Below are 20,499 nucleotides of genomic sequence, written 5' to 3' on the forward strand. Positions count from 1 at the left end.
TCCTTGGGGACCCCTAGACTCCCTATCAACCTGCCTAGGAAATGACTCTCTCAAGGACCTCAATGGAGAGGCAAAGAAAGAATACCTTTGCCTGAAGAGATCCACATAAAAGCAGACCTTTGGGAAGAGTCTCAATAATACCAGGTGCCCCCTCTCCCCAGGTTTAGCACAACAATAGTCCTTTACAAAGAATATCCTACACCCGCTCATTGGAACAAACAGGGCTCCCAGGGACTCCCCTTTCCCTTGCTGGCTTGTTCTCTGATAGTTGCTGATGGCGGCGTGGCTGGCTGACTTTTTGTCTAGACAGAACCGACTCCCCACAGCTCACATAATCCCTCAGATGCTGCCAGGCCACCTCCACCTCCTCTCTTCCCTCCTCCTCACTATTCAGTATTCTGCGGGCTGCTGCCATCCTGTGGAAAGGAACACATCAAAGCCAGATGGAGTCATTCTTTCTGGGCGCTCGTGTCCTTTCTCTCTTCTCCTTTTCCTGGAACATTAATATTAATAGCTTGTTTCTTTTCTTTGCAGCTGCCTTCTTCTCCAACCTCAAGGGACCGGAACCTTTTCTTGGACTTTGTGACAGACGGAGGCGGCCTCATTTGAAGGCGGGGAGAGACGCACTGGGGGAGCACAGGCGCGGATGCTGTCTCTGATGTAATCCCGGGCCGCCCAATGCAAGCATGTGACGTTGCTCCACTGCCAGCCCAGTCCAGCCAAATATTCTGTGTAATGTGTGTCCCTTCGGAGGAGGAGAAAGAGATCTGCAAACAATCTAGCCAAAGGCCAGTGAAATCATCCCTGATCAATAATCAGTGGTTCTGCCGCCAGACTCTGCAGTAGTATCTCATCTCATATAATCACCATAATTCTACCAGCTTAATATTGGTATCCTCCTTTAATAGACAGGGAAACTCAGGCTCAGAGAGAGGCAGCCACTTGCCTACATCTCACACAGCTTGGGAGGTTGAAAGTTAAAACTCAAATCTCCTTCTAACTAATTTCCCATATACTTCTTTTTGTCTCTGTTTTCTGAGAGTTCAGCCTGCTGCTTTTGTGCTCGGTGGACCCCATAACATCAGCACTTGAGAGCTGACACGGTAAGACCAGACTTTGTGGGTCTGACTTCTCCCCTCTCACGCCCACTCCAGTCAAATCTGACATGGTCTCTGAGGTTCATGGAAGCTCTGGAATGGAGACTTGTGAAGCCAGAAGGTGTTGGCCAGATCTGTGCTCACCGGCCCTCAGAGAATGGTCGATTCCCCCACTGCGCTTTCCCATGGTGGGCTGGAGGGCAGCTGCACATCCAGAATAAGAGAACATGTTCCAGGCTGACTGGGGTGAATCCCAAAACATCAGCGGCCATCTTGGCAAGGGGAAAGCTGACAGCGCTCCAACTTCAAGCTCATGGACACAAGATACGAAAGTGACAAAAGACACCACACTCTGTAGTTTTAACTTTCAATGCATTCTCAGGACATTCAAAGTCTAAAATGGTCAAAATATCTGGAAATTTCATGATTTACAAGGCTTTGTGTGATATGGCTTTGGCGGGCTTTTCCAGTCTCACCGTGAACAACTCTTTCTGACTCTCAGCTCTGATCAAGGCAGCCTCCTTTTGATTCCTCAAATACAACAGATTCCTCCCTGACTGATGGCTTTCCAGGCTCAGGGCTGCTCCCCCTGCCATTTATTTGAGTGAGTGAAAGTCACTCAGTCGTGTTCGACTCTTTGCAACCCCATGGCCTATATAGTCCATGGAGTTCTCCAGGTCAGAACACTGGAGTGGGTTGCCATTCCCCTTCTCCAGGAGATCTTCCCAACCCAGAGATTGAACCCAGGTCTCCTGCATTGCAGGTGATTCTTTACCAGCTGAGCCACAAGGGAAGCCCAAGAATACTGGACTTATCTCTACTAGTCTTTTGGGTTGGGGACAGCAACCCACTCCAGTATTCTGGCCTGGAGAATTCCATGGACTGTATGGGGTCTCAGAGAGTTAGATACAACTGAGCAACTTTCACTTTCACTACTTATCTTTTGAGCTTCTTTGTTCTGCCATGTCAGATTAGGTGAGTTCATCAGACTGGGCAGCCACGGGGCACTGATTTACATAGGCCGTTCAAACATCAATGGTGCATTTTCCTATGAAGAGCCAGATAGTAAATATTTTCAGCTCTATGGGTCGTATAGTTTCTGGTGCATCTACTCAATCCTGCTGCTGTAGTGTGAAAGCCAGTACAGATAATACATAAATGAACAGGTGTAGCTGTGGGTTCCAAAACAACCTTTTTCACCAAAACAGGTGGCAGGCTGGATTTGACCTGTGGGCCATAGTTTGCTGACCTTTCCTCTAGGACATCACTGAAATATAGAACTTTGGAAGCAGTTAACTCAGGTTTACACAGTAAACTAACAAAACACACAAACCAATCTTAATTTCAGAAATGTTAATCATACGTTGAGTATAAACGGAAGCAAATATTTCTTGCTGGGCTGAGCCCACCTGTGATGCATATTTTTTAAGAGATGCAAGCTAAGACAGGGCACAGCCAAATAAATTAATCAATTTTTTAGAAAGGGGGGGACCTTCCGAGTAGTGTAGTGGCTAAGACCCCTTGCTCTCAATACAGGAGACCTGGATTTAGACCCTGGTCAGGGAATTGAACCCCACATGCCACAACTAAGAGTTGAAATGTCACAACAAAGATCATACAAGACCCAGCTAAGACAGGGTGCTGCCCAATAAATAAATACATGTTAAAAAAAAGATGCATATTATCAGCAGTCAGCTGAGATCTGGACTCCTAATTCATGGAGTGAAATGGGAGCAAATTATTTTCATATACACATATTGGATCATTTAACATGTTTCACAAGATGCTGTCTCGGAAAATTGCAAAAGAAAAGTGAAAATAAGAACTATGGAAATGTAGAAAACATTCTGCTTAAAGTATGCAAGACTATCAATTCTGCTTGTCAGTGGAAGTGAATTAATGGATGGAACTATTTTGGTATACAATTTTAATTAATCTAGCATAAGTTTCTCGGAAGTCTGGCTACAGGCAAGCCACAGGTTCCATGGCTGTGCCCTCTGTTTGTTCCACCCACCTCTCTCAGGCAAGCCAAATTACAGGCTCTGCTGCTATCAGTTTTATTTTTGGATACACAGACCTCCCACCAGCTTCCAGTGTCTGCTGGAGTCTAGCAAGAGGCAGACAGAGGAAGTTTTCTTCATGCTTCAGCCATTACTGGGACACTTACTATGTATGGGTCAGGGGACACAGGTGAATTAAACACTGAGTCTACCGATCAGGATCGCCCTGATCAGGTAAGTAGGCAGGTAACACTCACACATGGAATGCAATTCAAAGGAATCAAAATGACGCGCAGCACTGAAGAATGCAGCCACATACGAGGACCACCTACGCCGTGTAGCGCTGAACCGTGTGCATCCTTGTAGTCAGCTTGCAGCCGGAGCCTCGGGCTGTCTGGACACAGGCAGAGGTTACATAGGGGCATTGTTGTTGTTGTTACTGTTGAGTCGCTAAGCCGTGTCTGATTCTTTTGCTATCCTGTGGACTGTAGTCCCACCAGGCTCCTCTGTCCATGGGACTTCCCAGGCAAAATACTGGAGTGGGTTGCTATTTTCTTCTCCAGGGGATCTTCCGCACCCAGGGACCAAACTCGAACCTGCATCGCCTTCTTGGCAGGCAGATTCTTTACCACTGAGCAATGGGGGAAGCCAATACTGGGGCGCTGGAAGACATCAAGGGCTAAGAGTAAGGGTGCTGTTGGAGAACACGGGTGACCAGAGCAAAAGACAGATGTGTTTAGATTTTGCATGAGGTCAGGTTCCCCCAGACTCTCCCACAAATGCCCATTAGATCAGTTGGTTAATTGAGTTATAACTCTTCACTGGCCCATGGGTTATAGATGGGGCGGCACTGCCAGGAACAGAATGCTTTCCTTTAATTATTGCCTCTTTTCTACCTCCCTCACTAATTAGCGTGATTTCCAACCACCTACCTCCCACCACCAAATATCTCACTCAGTTATAGCAAGATAATTGCTGAGAGTCCCTAGCAGTGTCATATGGGGGCCCCATAGATGTAGCAAGAACTAAAAGGAGAAAGCCATTAGGTTGTGTGAGATGCTTAGAAGCATTCTGTAACCTTCCCAGCTATGGTACAAGAAGAAATGGTGCACCCAGAATGCAGATGTTAGGACTGGGTCACCAGCCTAAACAAAGATGGAAGACAGACTTGTACTCCTCCGACCTGGTGGATCTGTCACTCTGCAAAAGCTGCTAGCGACAGATCTGAGATCATCTCACAAAGCACATTGATAAATCCATGCCTGTCTACCACATTAATATGTACTCTCACTCACATACATATCCTGAAAAGATCTTTAGTAAAATGGACATGGAACAATGGACTGGTTCCAAATTAGGAAAGGAGTATGTCAAGGCTGTATATTGTCACCCTGCTTATTTAATTCAATGCAGAATACATCATGTAAAACGCTGGGCTGGATGAAGCACAAGCTGGAATCAAGATTGCTGGGAGAAATATCAATAACCTCAGATATGAAGATGACACCATCCTTATGGCAGAAAGTGAAGAGGAACTAAAGAGCCTCTTGATGAAAGTGAAAGAGGAGAGTTAAAAAGCTGGCTAAAAACATAACATTCAGAAAAACTCAGATCATGGCATCTGGTCCCATCACTTCATGGCAAATAGATGGGGAAACAATGGAAACAGTGGCAGACTTTATTTTCTTGGGCTCCAAAATCACTGCAGATGTTAACTGCAGCCATTAAATTAAAAGATGCTTGCTCCTTGGAAGAAAAGCTATGACCAACCTAGAGAGCAAGTTAAAAAGCAGAGACATTACTTTACCAGCAAAAGTCCCCCCTAGTCAAGCTATGATTTTTCCAGTAGTCTTGTATGGATGTGAGACTTGGACCATAAAGAAAGCTGAGCACCAAAGAATTGATGGTTTTGAACTGTGGTGTTGGACAAGACTCTTGAAAGTCCCTTGGATTGCATGGAGATCCAATAAGTCAATCCTAAAGGAAATCAATTCTGAATATTCATTGGAAGGACTGATGATGAAGCTGAAGCTCTAATACTTTGACCACCTGATACGAGGAGCTGATTCACTAGAAAAGACCCTGATGCTTGGAAAGATTGAAGGCAGGAGGAGAAGGGGACGACAGAGGATGAAGTGGTTGGATGGCATCTCTGACGCGATGGATGTGAGTTTGAGCAAGCTCCGGGAGTTGGTGATGCACAGGGAGGCCTGCAGTGCTGCAGTTCATGGGGTTGCAAAGAGTGGGACATGACTGAGCAACCGAACTGAATTGAACTACTAAAATGGAATGATTTTTTTCTAAGTCAGTTTCTTCCTACCTCCAATAAATACATTTGTAAGCATACCAAATTATTAGCTTGTGTGGGGCAACTATACTTTTGAGTCCCTCTGATACATTTTCTCATTGCTTATCTTATACTTCTTTTTCATAGAACTTTTCAAAATTTCAATTAGCTAATGTTTTGCTAACTCTTTTCTTTATTGTCTCTCTCCTGATTGTGTACCACATGAGGACAGGGAACGTGTTGGTTGCATTGTTTAGCTTCCTTCAACATTCATCTGCTAAGGGGTTTTCCTGATGACTCAGTGGTAAAGAATCCACCTGCTCAATGCAGGAGATATGGGTGCGACCCCTGGTCCAGAAAGACCCCACATGCTGTGGAGCAACTAAGCTCGTGTGCCACAACTATCAACCCTGTGCTCTAGAGCCCACGTGCGGCAACTACTGAAACCGTGTTCCACGACTACTGAACCTGCGCGCCCTAGACCCCACGCTCTGCACAAGAGAAGTCATCTCAGTGAGAAGTACGCGCACCGCAACTAAGAGTAGCCCTCACCAGCCACAACTAGAGACAAGCCCAAACAGTAAAAAAAGACTCATCACAGCCAAAAAAAAAAAAAAAAATCCATCTGCCGAATGAACAAAGGGATGAAGTGGACACTCCATGGACTTATTTATCACACCTTTCATGGGAAAGCCTCCATTTGGACTGATAGTCTCTGGCTGTAGACACAAACCTGTCAGTATCAGATGCTCCATCTAGAAAGCCCCTCCCTGACATGGGGTGGAACCATCCCCACCGATCCTTGTGGTGGGAAAACAGGATGAGAGGACAGAAGGAAAAGGCTGGTTGGGAGGGAAGACACTTGTCCACTTTGCAATCCAGTTATTAATATTCTGTGGAAAAGAAGAAACCTGTTTAATATTCTATGGCAAATAGGAAACCCAGCACAATAACAAACAACTTTCTGCTGGACATTTCAAGTAATCCAGACTCTAATTCTTCTGTTTGAAAACCTGTTTGAGTCCTGGAGTCAGAGAGCCAAGGCTGAGTTACAGTTTGCAATGCCAACATATTTCTGAGATCACTCCAGGAGACCTAATGGGAAAATTCAAATGAGGCCACCTGCTTTATTACATGTCGAAAGGAGCATCTCCCCTCTTCCCCGGGTGCAATTTATTCTCCTAACCTTACAGCATGGGAAATGGAATTTTTCAATGGATCTTTTTTCCTTCAAAAGTCATCATCTTTACCAAGCCACCAAGCTTTTCATTGAAAATGGATTTAGATAATTTGGAGTTTGGTGTGTCAGATTTCTATTATTATTTTTTTTTATTTTCAATTTTCTTTTTCTGTTCAGGAAGAGACCCATTCTGCTGTAGTCACGCCCCACTGAACAGAGTCAAACCTGGATATAATTATTTCCTCTGAGGTGAAAGCAGCCTAATATGGAAGAAGCTACTGAAATTGAAATATCAGAAAACCACCAACCCAAGGCAGGGATATTTTTATAATGATGCATTCTCCCAAGAGGCAGGTTATTAAAATGTCAATTCTATGTGTGTGTGTATGTGTATATATATATATATATATATATATATATATATATACACACACACATATATATTCACATACATATGTTCACACATATATGCTTATGTGCATATAAATACATATATAGTTTTATATATATACATATACGTATATAGTCTTCAGGAGGCAGATACACAGTGATTAGTATAGACAGCAGAATCACTTACATCTAATTACAATGGAAAGAGAAGTCATCTTTATAAACTGTCATATATTTAATTAAGAAAACTTAGCATTTGGATGCATGGCTACCAGTTGGTAATGAGGTGAAGAAGAGCAAGTTTCAAGAAAACTGGGACAAGTTCTAAATGTACACTCTGCACCACACTCAAATAACCAAAAACAGACCCTCTAACTGGAGCAGCCATGTACTAAGTTAAAACTCAGGCTCCATCAGGTTTCTCTTCTTGTTATAGAACCACTGGAAGGACTTCCCTCATGGTACAGTGGATAAGGATACTCCTGCCAAAGCAGGAGACATGGGTTCGATCCCTGGGCCGGGAAGATTCCAGATGCCTTAGAGCAACTAAGCCCACACGCCACAACCACTGAGCCCGAGTTCTAGAGCCCGCGCGCTGCGACTGCTGAGTCCACATGTCAGTACAACTGAAGCCTGCGCCCCTAGAGCCTGTGGTCCGCAACGAGAGAATCCACTGCAATGAGAAGGCCACGCACCACAATTAGATTCTAGCCCCTACTCGCCCCAACTAGAGAAGGCCTGCAGGCAGCAACAAAGACCCAACACAACCAAGAATAATTTAAAAAGTTATTGAAAAAAAAAAATCACTGGGAGCACATCCAGCCACACACCCCGGCTTTAAGAGTTTTCTGTTCTTTAGAAGCGAGCACAGTGGTGTCGTGTGGGCGTGCTGCCCCCTGCTTCCTCTCTAGACACTAAGAGAGACCACTAAGATGCTTAAGGTCTGAATGTGAAGCTCATACAAAAGCTTGATGCTCCACTTGTCTCTCACCAGACAGGATTTCCAGCAAACAACAGTCTGCTCCTGCTACCAGCCTGGCTTGGCTGGTCCCTAGGTGTTTCTGTTGCATGTTTATCTTTTTTGGTTTGTTTGTTTGAGCCCCGATTTGACTTTTACAGAAAATCCACCAAGACAGTTATTTTAGTCCATTCAGACTGCTATAACAGAATTCCACAGACTGGGTGGGTTAGAAACAACAGAAATTTGTCACAGTTCCAGAGGTTGGGAAGTCCAAGATCAAGTGGCCAGCAGATCTGGTGGGAGCCTTCTTACCACAACCTCACATGGCAGAAGGGATGAGAGATCTCTCTGGGTTTCCTCTAATAAAGGCACTATCCCTACTCATGAGGGCCCTACCTCCATCTCCAAAAATCATCATACTATGGATAAGGTTTCAACATATGCATTAAGCAGGGATACACACATGCCATCCATAGCTGCTGTTGTTATTTAGTTGCTGAGTCTTGTCTGACTGTTTGTGACCCCATGGGCTGTAGCCCACCAGGCTCCTCTGTCCATGGGATTTCCCAGGTGAGAATACTGGAGTGGGTTGTCATTTCCTCCTTCAGGGGATCTTCCCAGGGATTGAACCTGCGTCTCCAGCATTGGCAGGCAGGTTCTTTACCACCGAGCCACCTGGGAAATTCGGGGACTCTAAAACTTGTACTTTGTGCTCTGTGTTGCAAAATTTCTTGGCTTAGAGAATGCTAGAGATCGCCAAAGTGAGTGAAATAAGTCAGACAGAGGGGAACTACTGTATGACATTCCTTATATGTGGAATCTTAAGAAAAATATGATACAAATGAACTTACAAAACAGAAAGAGACTCACAGACTTAGAGAATGAACTTATGGCTGCTAGGGGGAAGGTAGACAGGGGGAAAAGCTAGTTAGGGACATGCACACGCTGCTATATTTAAAATGGATAACCAATGAGGACCTACTGTATAACACATAGAGCTCTGTTCTGTGTTATGTGGCAGCCTGGATGGGAGGGAAGTTAGGGAGAGAATGGATACATGTGTATGTATGGCTGAGTCCCTCATCACAACATGGTTAATCGGCTATAGTGGTGGTGGTTTAGTGGCTAAGTCGAATCCAACTCTTTGCAACCCCGTGGACTGTAGCCTGCCAGGCTCTTCTGTCCACGGGATTTCCCAGGCAACACTACTGGAGTAGGTTGCCATTTCCTTCTCCAGGGGATCTTCCCAGCCAAGGAATCGAACCTGCATCTCCTGTATTGGCAGGTGGTTTCTTTGCCACTGAGCCACCAGGGAAGCCTTTTATATACAAGTCTCTATAAAAAATCCTGGTGGAAGGATGGGGTGGAGAAGGTGGCCTGTTACAAACAAACAAGAATCATATCTCATCTGTCTTAAGAACCTAAACCCAGCACTGTACCTAGAGCCAACTAACTGTCTGCATGTTCTGCTTCCCCTGACTTATTATGCTCTGACTTCTGTGCTTTTGTATAAGCTATTCCTTAGACATTGAGCTCTCATTATTCTCTGCCTGTTTTCACCTGATTATGCCTGATTCATCTTTCAGACATGCAATTATAGGTGACCTCCTCCAGAAGCCCTCATTGGAAATCCCTATACACACATCACCATATTGTCCTTAAGCACCTTTGTCACAGAGCCCTCCATCCTAGAATTTAACACTTGAGTTCAATCTCCTATCATCTCCCACTAGATTGAACATTCCATGAGGATACAAATCCTGTCTTATCCAATAACAAATAACCACAGTACTTCCTTGTTATCATCTGCTCAAAGAAATACCATTGAAGGAATGAATCAACTAATGACTTTAAAAATGAGTAGATGAAATCTCAACTTCTTCTATATTGTTTTGAGATGGTTTACTCCAGTGTTTCAATGCCTTAGGTGCCTTACAAGAGAGGAAGGAATCTATGTCCTTTATTCATCCTCGTGTTTAATTCAGAGTCATCACCCAATTCATCTTCAAATATCCTTCTCTCTGGCCAAAATTTGAATTTATCATTTTTCATGTTATTTCTAAGTTGTTAAAGCTCCCCTTGTTGAGTAGAAGACATTTTCAGAGCTCTCCACTCTAAAGCCTATACATTCCTTACATGCCCATACCACCCCCCCGACACACATACATACATGTGCATACATATTTAAGGACTTTATTTTCTACCTTTAAAATGCAAGATGCGGCCATGACTGCTTCTAGAGAGCCTACTGCTTCTGACACTCTGATTTCACAATCCTATAGCTGCTTCATTACCATCTCTTCGACAGTGCTTTTTTTCCCTCCCTTAAATTCCGGAACCTCTGACCAGCTTAACTGTTTCTAAGCAATCTTAAGGAGGATTAATCTTGTCTGGAAGAAGGTGATATGTTAGGTCATTACTCCCTCCTTGGATGTGAAGAAAACTTTTTTCTTCTCATCACCAAGACTGGCTGAAATTCCACCATTCACTGATTCAGTTTTATGACAGGAATGTGCCAAGTGCTATGCCAGATGTTTTCCCAGAGGCAGGTCCATGGGCGCTAAGGAACCTCTTCTCTTCCTCTCACAGGCCACTTGCTTGCCAGTGATGTAATCTCTGAATAAAACGGGATGTAACCTGCTCTCTGCTTAGGGAATTTGTTTTATACTTTGATTCATTCTTTCTTGGGGCAAGTTTCCTGTGACCCTTAAACTAAACCATCCACCCCTGCAATCTGTCCCCACATCATCCAGTATAACCCTCCTCACACCTGTCGTAACTACCTGCTTATTGTTTATCTTTCCCAACAGAGAATAGGCTTCACTGAGAGCAAGGTTTGTGACTCTTACCTAACCTCTGCTTCCCAGTACTCGGAAAATTATTCAAATGCTTTGTTAACAGGCACGTAATAAATAATTTGTTCAGTATATGAAAGAAAACTTTCTGGTCTGGTTGAGACTGAACTGGGAGTTAAATTCCACAGTCAACACTGGATTATTCAATTCTCAGGCTAAGCGCGTGCTTAGGCAAAATAGTCGGAGAAGGCAATGGCACCCCACTCCAGTACTCTTGCCTGGAAAATCCCATGGACGGAGGAGCCTGGTAGGCTGTGGTCCATGGGGTCGCGAAGAGTCGGACACGACTGAGCGACTTCCCTTTCACTTTTCACTTTCATGCATTGGAGAAGGAAATGGCAACCCACTCCAGTGTTCTTGCCTGGAGAATCCCAGGGACGGGGGAGCCTGGTGCGCTGCCGTCTATGGGGTCGCACAGAGTCGGACACGACTGAAGTGCCTTAGCAGTAGCAGCAGCAGGCAAAATAGTGGGGGTTGGGGAGAGAAGACAGTTAAAAGCATAGAACTCCTTTGACAAACTTATTCAGAGATTTGAAATCAAACTATTCGATAAGTAGCTATTTTAACATTAGCATCCATAAGCATTTTGTTACTTCTAAAAAAGTAAAATCCATAACCATTTTCTTTCTAGAGTAAGAAGGCCATCATTACATTTGTTGTTGTTTAGTCATGAAGTCATGCCTGACTCTTTTGTAACCCCATAGACTGTGGCCCACCGAGCTCCTCTGTCTATGGGATTTCCCAGCAAGAACACTGAGTGGGCTGCCATTTTCTCCTCCAGGGGATCTTTCCCATCCGGGGATGGAACCCGTGTGTCCTGCATTGGCAGGCAGACCCTTTACCTTTGAGCCACCAGGGAAGCCCCATCATTACATTTATTAAAATTAAATATTGTTCTTCTTCAGTTGCTAAGTCATACCTGATTCTTTGCGACCCCATGGACTATAGCACACCGGGCCTCCCTGTCCCTCACCATCTCCTTGAGTTCATCCAAGTTCATGTTCATTAAATAGGTGATGCCATCCAACCATCTCATCCTTGGCTGCCCTCTTCTCCTTTTGTATTTCCCCGCATCAGGGTCTTTTCAAATGAGGCAGCTCTTCACATCAGGTGGCCAAAGTATTGGAGCTGAATGAATGGTCTCTAAAGTCTTGGTTAAATTTATAACTCAAAGGTCTTAAATTATCCTTATCTAATCTTCTATTTATACTCTTGTTACAACTTCCCAACTAAACAACTTTCCAGTAACAGGCTAAATGTTTGAAGTGAAAAAGAGAAACCAACAGTTCTGTGCCTGATGAACATATGGAGAAAGGAGGAAACTGGATCTGGACTTGGCTAGCTCTGGCCAAGTACTGAGGCTGTTGGAGTGTTGGGTAAGTCATTACTGAGAAAATGTTCCAGTAAACCTCATCTGTTATTTCATATGTGTAAACCTGAGTGCATTTAGCAGTTCCCACCTTTCAAATGTGTTCAATTTCAAAAGCACATTTCTTTGTCAGATTTTCTTAAGAATTTGAAGTCTTTTTCCCATAGAAACAATATTGTGTTTGTAAGTTTTCCAGGCTAGCTCACCAAAACCCATTTATTTCATAATTTAACTGAAATACATGTTCAACGACAAAAGTAGAAAACAATGCTGTAAAGGCATTGATTTTTTTTTTTAATGCCACAAACCATGTCTAAACATGGAGGGTAGAGCAAAAATACATTTAAAAGTCATGATAAGTTTTCAGGCCTTAGATATTTGGCAAAACTAATACAATTATGTAAAGTTTAAAAATAAAATAAAAATTTAAAAAAAGGATACAAAATTTAAAATAAAGAAAATTAATAGGACCTCAGTTTTATGTTGCCAATTAGTATCTGCAAAAGCAGCATGGAAATCACATCTACCTGCTTCCTAACATCCAGTCTCTCTTTCTTCCTTTAGAAAGGAAAGTAACACTCAATCTGTAGCTGAATACAGAGCCAACCAGAGTAAAAAGCATATTTCACAGCCACCTGTGCTCCTAGGTATGACCATATGATTAATTCCACCAGAAGAGTGTACCTGGAAGTGATGCTGTAACTTCTGAGTTACGTTCTTAAAGCCCCTAACCTTCCTCAACTGACTGGAACACAGAGATACTGGAGGGTCATCCTAGACAGTACAATTGGAGGTGGTACCCTGGGAAATGATGAAGCACAGGACAGGCTTCTTAGACAATCTTATGGAGCAAGGCCTCTGCATCAGTTCTGAACCATCTACTTACGGATTGCTACGTTAGTTCTAACTTGTTTAATCACAAAAAGATTCAAAATAAACGAGTTAGAAAATTGTCTCTCTCTATATAGAAATTTGTCTCTTTAGAAGATTGGGGCCTACCAGGTGGTGCTAGTGGTAAAGAACCCGCTGCCAATGCAGGAGACATAAGAGATGCAGGTTCGATCTCTGGGTCGGGAAGATCCCCTGGAGAAGGGCATGGCAACCCACTCCAGTATTCTTGCCTGGAGAATCTCATGGACAGAGGAGCCTGGCAGATTACAGTCCATAGAGTTGCAAAGAGCCGGACACAACTGAAGTGACTAAATATACACATAAAGATTATATATATATATATATATAAAATCTATACATACATATATATATTATATAGCCGTAACCAGTGTAAACAAATGATGATGATATAGTGAAGAATCCTAGGGGGTTCTGAAGGAAATAACTCTAGAATTACCAGAATGTGGCTAGTACAAAAAAATTTTGCTCAAAACTCAAAATTTTTCTCTTTGAAAAAAAAAAATATTTTTTAACTTCAGGAATATATGCCAAGATATGTCATGGAGATATTTTCTCTGGATCATATCCTATGGGCTAAACCAAAATTTTGATTATAACTTTCCTCTTTCCTTCCTTCTTATTTCTTTCTTCTTCCTTTTTTCCTCTCTTCCTTTCCTTCGTTATTTGAACCTGAAGATATAGGCTGAATGTATAGCTGTAAAGCTTCATAAGGCACAGTATTCTTCAAGGAAGTTACAGATGCATAGGAGAGACAGAAAAAGAAAGCACTAATAGCCATGCTCTGTGAAAAATGCTATAATGCAGTTATTTCCAAAACTCTGGGGGAATCAGAAAAAAAAAATGCCTTTTGGAAGTTATTGGAACCTTTGGTTGAAAAACTGAGAAAAGAGGTTTTTTAAGAGTCACAGTTATAGAGTATGGGTTTCCTTTTGAGTTGATGAAAATGTTTTAGAATTGATTGTGGTAATGGCTGCCCAACTCTGGGGATATATGAACAGCCATTGAATTGTACAGAGGATGAGATGCTTGGATGGTATTATTGACTCAATGGACATGAGTCTGAGCAAGCTCCAGGAGACAGTAAGGAACAGAGAAGTCTGGCATGCTGCAGTCCATGGGGTTGTGAAGAGCTGGACATGACTGAGCAACTGAACAATTGAACTGTACACTTTAAATGAGTGAATTGTATGGTATGTAAATTCTATCTCAAAAAACTGTCACCAAAAAAAAAAAAATATTACTGGGAAAAGATTCAAAGCTTCATTGGAAAGAATTTTTGTTAGCTTGCCTTTTCCAAAATGACTGGATACATTGAACATATATTCATCTCTACATATATGTGAGTGAGTGAGTGAGTGCTTTCTCAGTCGTGTCTGACTCTTTGTGACCCCATGAACTGTACCCACCAGGCTCCTCTATCTATAGAATTCTCCAGGCAAGAATACTGGAGTGGGTTTCCATTTGCTTCTCCACAATACATACATGATTATGTCAAAATAAAGTTAATATGATTTTTATTGTAGATCCAAATTTGCTCGATGACAAGTCAGAGACTCAGGCACCTTTCATAGAGATTCTGATTCAGAATATTACATTTAACATATTTAATAGAAAACATAGGACAGAGCGCAAGGATGGTTCCAGTTCTTCACCCTTTCTTGACTCTTTGCCATGGAGTATCAGTGGGCACTAAAGAATCAAAGCTTGAAAAGTCCTTAGCGTTATTCTTGTACTTTTGACACTGTCATGAGGAAAATGTGTCCTCTCTAAATTGCTGACCCAGGAGAAGGATGAGAGACTTGTGAACCATCTGGGATCAGCTCAGAATAGATGACTCCCAGGCGACAGCAGACTCTCATGTCAGCCCAGCTGAGACAGGAGACCAGATACCCTATAAGCCAAGTTCAGTGTAGACCGGCTGACCCCCACCCAACTGACAGAAAACAGGTAAGCTCAATAAGTTCCACTGGTAAGGTGGTTGTTACACAACAAAATTATGGCCATAGTACTGATATGAGGTCAAAGAGCATTACGATCAGGCGAGGCGAGGACAATTTTCTTGTCCTTATTACCACCCTCTTTTTCCTCTTAAATGCCAAAAACTGCTCCTGACATTCCAAGTATAACCTTGTCTCTCCTGGGACGCTCACTGCTTAAAGTGCTACATGTACAATTGCTTTAAACTCTGAGGCTGGAGGAACAGAGGTAAATCAAAATCTTCCTGTTGTAGACAGAGAAACTTTTTTTTTTTCTAATTTTATTTTATTTTTAAACTTTACATAATTGTATTAGTTTTGCCAAATACCGAAATGAATCTGCCACAGGTATACATGTGTTCCCCATCCTGAACCCTCCTCCCTCCTCCCTCCCCATACCATCGCTCTGGGTCGTCCCAGTGCACTAGCCCCAAGCATCCAGTATCGTGCATCGAACCTGGACTGGCAACTCGTTTCTTACATGATATTTTACATGTTTCAATGCCATTCTCCCAAATCTTCCCACCCTCTCCCTCTCCCACAGAGTCCATAAGACTGTTCTATACATCAGTGTCTCTTTTGCTGTCTCGTACACCGGGTTATTGTTACCATCTTTCTAAATTCCATATATATGCGTTAGTATACTGTATTTATGTTTTTCCTTCTGGCTTACTTCACTCTGTATAATAGGCTCCGGTTTCATCCACCTCATTAGAACTGATTCAAATGTATTCTTTTTAACGGCTGAGTAATACTCCATTGTGTATATGTACCACTGCTTTCTTATCCATTCATCTGCTGATGGACATCTAGGTTGCTTCCATGTCCTGGCTATTATAAACAGTGCTGCGATGAACATTGGGGTACACGTGTCTCTTTCCCTTCTGGTTTCCTCAGTGTGTATGCCCAGCAGTGGGATTGCTGGATCATAAGGCAGTTCTATTTCCAGTTTTTTAAGGAATCTCCACACTGGTCTCCATAGTGGCTGTACTAGTTTGCATTCCCACCAACAGTGTAAGAGGGTTCCCTTTTCTCCACACCCTCTCCAGCATTTATTATTTGTAGACTTTTGGATCGCAGCCATTCTGACTGGTGTGAAATGGTACCTCATAGTGGTTTTGATTTGCATTTCTCTGATAATGAGTGATGTTGAGCATCTTTTCATGTGTTTGTTAGCCATCTGTATGTCTTCTTTGGAGAAATGTCTATTTAGTTCTTTGGCCCATTTTTTGATTGGGTCGTTTATTTTTCTGGAGTTGAGCTGTAGGAGTTGCTTGTATATTTTTGAGATTAGTTGTTTGTCCGTTGCTTCATTTGCTATTATTTTCTCCCATTCTGAAGGCTGCCTTTTCACCTTGCTAATAGTTTCCTTTGATGTGCAGAAGCTTTTAAGGTTAATTAGGTCCCATTTGTTTATTCTTGCTTTTATTTCCAATATTCTGGGAGGTGGGTCATAGAAGTTCCTGCTGTGATGTATGTCGGAGAGTGTTTTGCCTATGTTCTCCTCTAGGAGTTTTATAGTTTCTGGTCTTACGTTTAGATCTTTAATCCATTTTGAGTTTATTTTTGTGTGTGGTGTTAGAAAGTGGTCTAGTTTCATTCTTTTACAAGTGGTTGACCAGTTTTCCCAGCACCACTTGTTAAAGAGATTAGACAGAGAAACTTTAAGTCATTCTCTCTCATTATCAAGCTGTTATCCTTGGCTTTTTGCTGCTAGTCAACATCCACATTTCAAAGCCTCGACTCCTGTGTGCCATAGAGCAAAATCAATAGCATTGATCCCAGGAAACAATAGAGGCCTTTGCACACAAACTCATTTTTCTTTCTAAAACCCATGCTTCGTTTTCAAGTTCATGTGACTTATTCACTCAACATGAAACATGTGCTTAAGATGAAATAGAGGGAGGTAGTTGCTGTACCATGTTTTAAATTTTCCCTTATGTGTGATTTTATCTGTGCCCCCAATCCAGGGTTTTTTTTCCCATAAGTACTGACATGGGCTTTTAATAGTTAGTACTGCTCTTCAGGTTCTCCCAGGACTAAGAGAAGTTAGGATTTATCTTTTGCAATAATCACAGAATTGCAAATATTTGATTCGATTTTTGTAATTGTCTGTTATTAGATTGCATGTGAATTCTCAGTGTTAGCTTCCCAGTGTTTGTCACAATGTCAAACACATGCTCAGTAGATGTTTGTTATGTGTCTGAAGTCAAATAAAAATCTTTATAGACAGAATTTCTATTTTAGACTCAGGATTAGATATTCTCTAAGAGGTCCTAAAATTCAGATGATGAATGACAGCTTCCAATACTACATACATACGTGTGTATGAAGGGAAAGTCAGTCAGTTGTGTCCGACTCTTTGCAATCCCCTGGACTGTAGTCTGCCAGTCTCCTCTGTCCATGGGTTTCTCCAGGCAAGAATACTGGAGAGAGTAGCCTTTCCCTTCTCCAGGGGTTCTTTCCAACCCAGGGATCAAACCCAGGTCTCCCGCATTGCAGGTGGATATTTCACTGCCTGAGCCACCAGAGAAGCCCAAGAATACTGAAGGGGGTAGCCCATCCCTTCTCCAGGGGGTCTTCCTGACCCAGGAACTGAACCGGGGTCTCCTGCCTTACACGTGGATTCTTTATCAGCTGAGCTACCAGGGAAGTCCATACGTGTGTAAATATAATCAAACCAGCGTAGAGAAGTTTTCTTCTTTAAACTGTGAGCTTTAGAATCAGATAAACTTACATTTGAATCCTGATTCTGTTATTTTCTCTTTGTCTTTTTGGCAAATTAGTTTACCTGTCTATGCTTCCAATTCCCCATCTGTAAAATGGAGATAATAAAGATTTCACAGAATTATTGTAAATTAAAATCACCTATGTAAAACATAGCATATTCCACATGCACAGCAATGCAATAAATGGGAATAAACTGAATGACTTTTAAAAACCTAGATTATTTTTGTTAATCTTTTTAAAAAATAGAAAAAACATATCAATTTTAAAAGAAGGGTGTGTCACTTCATAGATACTATTCCATTAGGCTTTAGAATCTTACTTTTGATGAATTAATCACTCTGATCATATAACTATGGAACAGCGTATGTGTGGCTGAATTAGAAGCTCAACAGGAGCCATAGAGACTGGGTTACTAGTGGAGAGTGAACTAATTCCCCAAAGTGCCCATGGGGAACAGAGGATTTGTAAGCGGTGTCCGGCCTTCTAGTGCTAGGTCCACTTTACTCAAGGTGTTCTTTGCTGTCAATGAACATTTTGTAAGCCATGGGGCTAGAGAATTAAGTACAAACACCTAACCACACTGCGATGGAGCAACATCCTCTAAACCTAAATATATTTCCTCAACTAAACTCAAAACCTTGGTGGCCTCATACGACTAAGGTCCAGGCGTTAATAATTTCTGAATCCCTGGAATAAAATTAGTACCTGGCCGGTAGCCTGAGCTAACTAAATATTTTTTAACTGTTCATGCAATCAATGAATATCTTTTACAATAGTCATGCTGGCAAATAGTGTCCTTTTAAGGTCAACGATAATAGCCTTAAACATTGAAGAAAGCAGCTCATTACTGCTTTCTCACTACATGCTGCTCTGCCTCTCTGTGCAATCCAGATGGAACTGAGACACCCCCAGACTGGGCCATGTCAAATGATATCGGAAATGACAGGGTTCACCCCACTCACTCTTTGGAAACAAGTCTGAAAACACTGTGTGAGCATGCTTACACAGACACACACTCACACACACGCTCACACTCACACACACACTCACACTCACACACACACTCACACTCACACACACATACACACACACACACACACACATGCACACACATTTCACACAGAAGTAGGGAGCACCTTCACTAAATATTCATCCTAGGATTAGGAACAGACATTCAGTTTCCCAAAGAGGCACAGTATAAAAAATATTCTGATCTGGTTCCAGGAATCATACACTTATGGAGAGTATTTAAATCATGATTTTCTAAGGAATATTCCAGAAATGATAACTATATTTAAAATAATGAATAGAATGATGGCATTCACCAAATAAGCTTGATTGGCTCATGCTTGCCCATGGGCTCCCTTTACATGGGGTTTAGTCTAAATGTATAAAAATACATAGATTCCCAATCCTTATCCCTTGAGATCATCCTAATTCTGTCCCAGTAAGTCTATGCCCTGGGTTTCTCTAGTTTTAGAAGCTTCAGGCTGATTTCAGTTCCAGGTATGAGAACCACTCACTTGAATCAACTCAAAGACCTTTCTGTTCCTAAGAGTCAATGAGTCAGCCAGGTGAGTAAGCTGTAACATCTTGTCACCCCACAGATATTGACATGCCTGGTATGGTTCCCTGGAAATAGGCATCTGACTTCATTAGGCCACCTCTTAGATGTGCATCTGAAAGCTGCAAGCCAGGTATGAGAGGATACCCATCCAGTTTTATGTCAGTTCCTCAGTCAAGAGTATACTTTTTACTGGGATCCCCTGCACAAACTTCAGAGATTTTCTCAGGATCCTTGTGTGAATCTGATGAGTTCAGATGTCAGTCACCATCCATGCTCTGTGTTTCTCCAGTCCCCGGAGCTAAGCCAATCACCTAGAGGCATCAGCTCATGGTAGAAGATTCTATCCCTTGCTCCTAGGTTCTTTCCTTATTGAAACCTCAAACCCCATTTCGTCTAGACCCATGATCTGAACTTTCCTCTTTGCAAAATGTCCAGAACCAGGAAGCAACATTGAAACTTTGTCACCTGGGTGTGTGTAAGGACTTGGGGTAAGTACAACTACAGGATGGACAATCACCCTGTAATCTTCTTTAGCACGCCACATCAATAGGAGCCAATAATTCTTTCTGCAGCTTTTCTCTGATAGCACCTAACACCACTGTAATCTGACAAACACTTGTGTACTTTCTTACCCAATAAGTCTCCTCCAGAAAACTACTGTTATGAGGACAGAGACTTGGACTTGCCTTGTTCACTCACATCCCCAGCACCTAGCAAAAAGCCTGGCACACAGCGCTGAGGGAAGTTTCACTCAATAATAAAGGACAAGAGGAGAGTGAAAAAGTTGGCTAAAAGCTCAACATTCAGAAAACGAAGATCATGGCATCTGGTTCCATCACTTCATGGGAAATAGATGGGGAAACAGTGTCAGACTTTATCTTTTTGGGCTCCAAGATCACTGCAGATGGTGACTGCAGCCATGAAATTAAAAGACGCTTACTCCTTGGAAGGAAAGTTATGAGCAACCTAGATAGCATATTCAGAAGCAGAGACATTACTTTGCCAACAAAGGTCTTTCTAGTCAAGGCTATGGTTTTCCAGTGGTCATGTATGGATGTGAGTGTTGGACTGTGAGGAAAGCTGAGCACCGAAGAATTGATGCTTTTGAACTGTGGTGTTGGAGAAGACTCATGAGAGTCCCTTGGACTGCAAGAAGATCCAACCAGTCCATTCTA

General features: G+C 42.4%; 2 long non-coding RNA genes across 9 annotated transcripts in view; both read right to left on the bottom strand.

Moving 5' to 3' along the window:
* Nucleotides 1-20,499, bottom strand: part of LOC139186875 (uncharacterized) — a 436,582-nt gene that overhangs the window by 347,895 nt on the left and 68,188 nt on the right. The window lies entirely within an intron of this gene.
* LOC139186876 (uncharacterized) overlaps nt 1-20,499 on the bottom strand; it is a 52,382-nt gene that overhangs the window by 2,853 nt on the left and 29,030 nt on the right. Inside the window, exon 2 of the long non-coding RNA XR_011570549.1 lies at nt 388-3,491. This is a non-coding gene — a long non-coding RNA (uncharacterized lncRNA). The remainder of the gene's footprint in view (nt 1-387; nt 3,492-20,499) is intronic.

Source organism: Bos indicus, chromosome 14 (assembly GCF_029378745.1).
Source record: "Bos indicus isolate NIAB-ARS_2022 breed Sahiwal x Tharparkar chromosome 14, NIAB-ARS_B.indTharparkar_mat_pri_1.0, whole genome shotgun sequence".
Lineage (NCBI taxonomy): Eukaryota > Metazoa > Chordata > Mammalia > Artiodactyla > Bovidae > Bos > Bos indicus.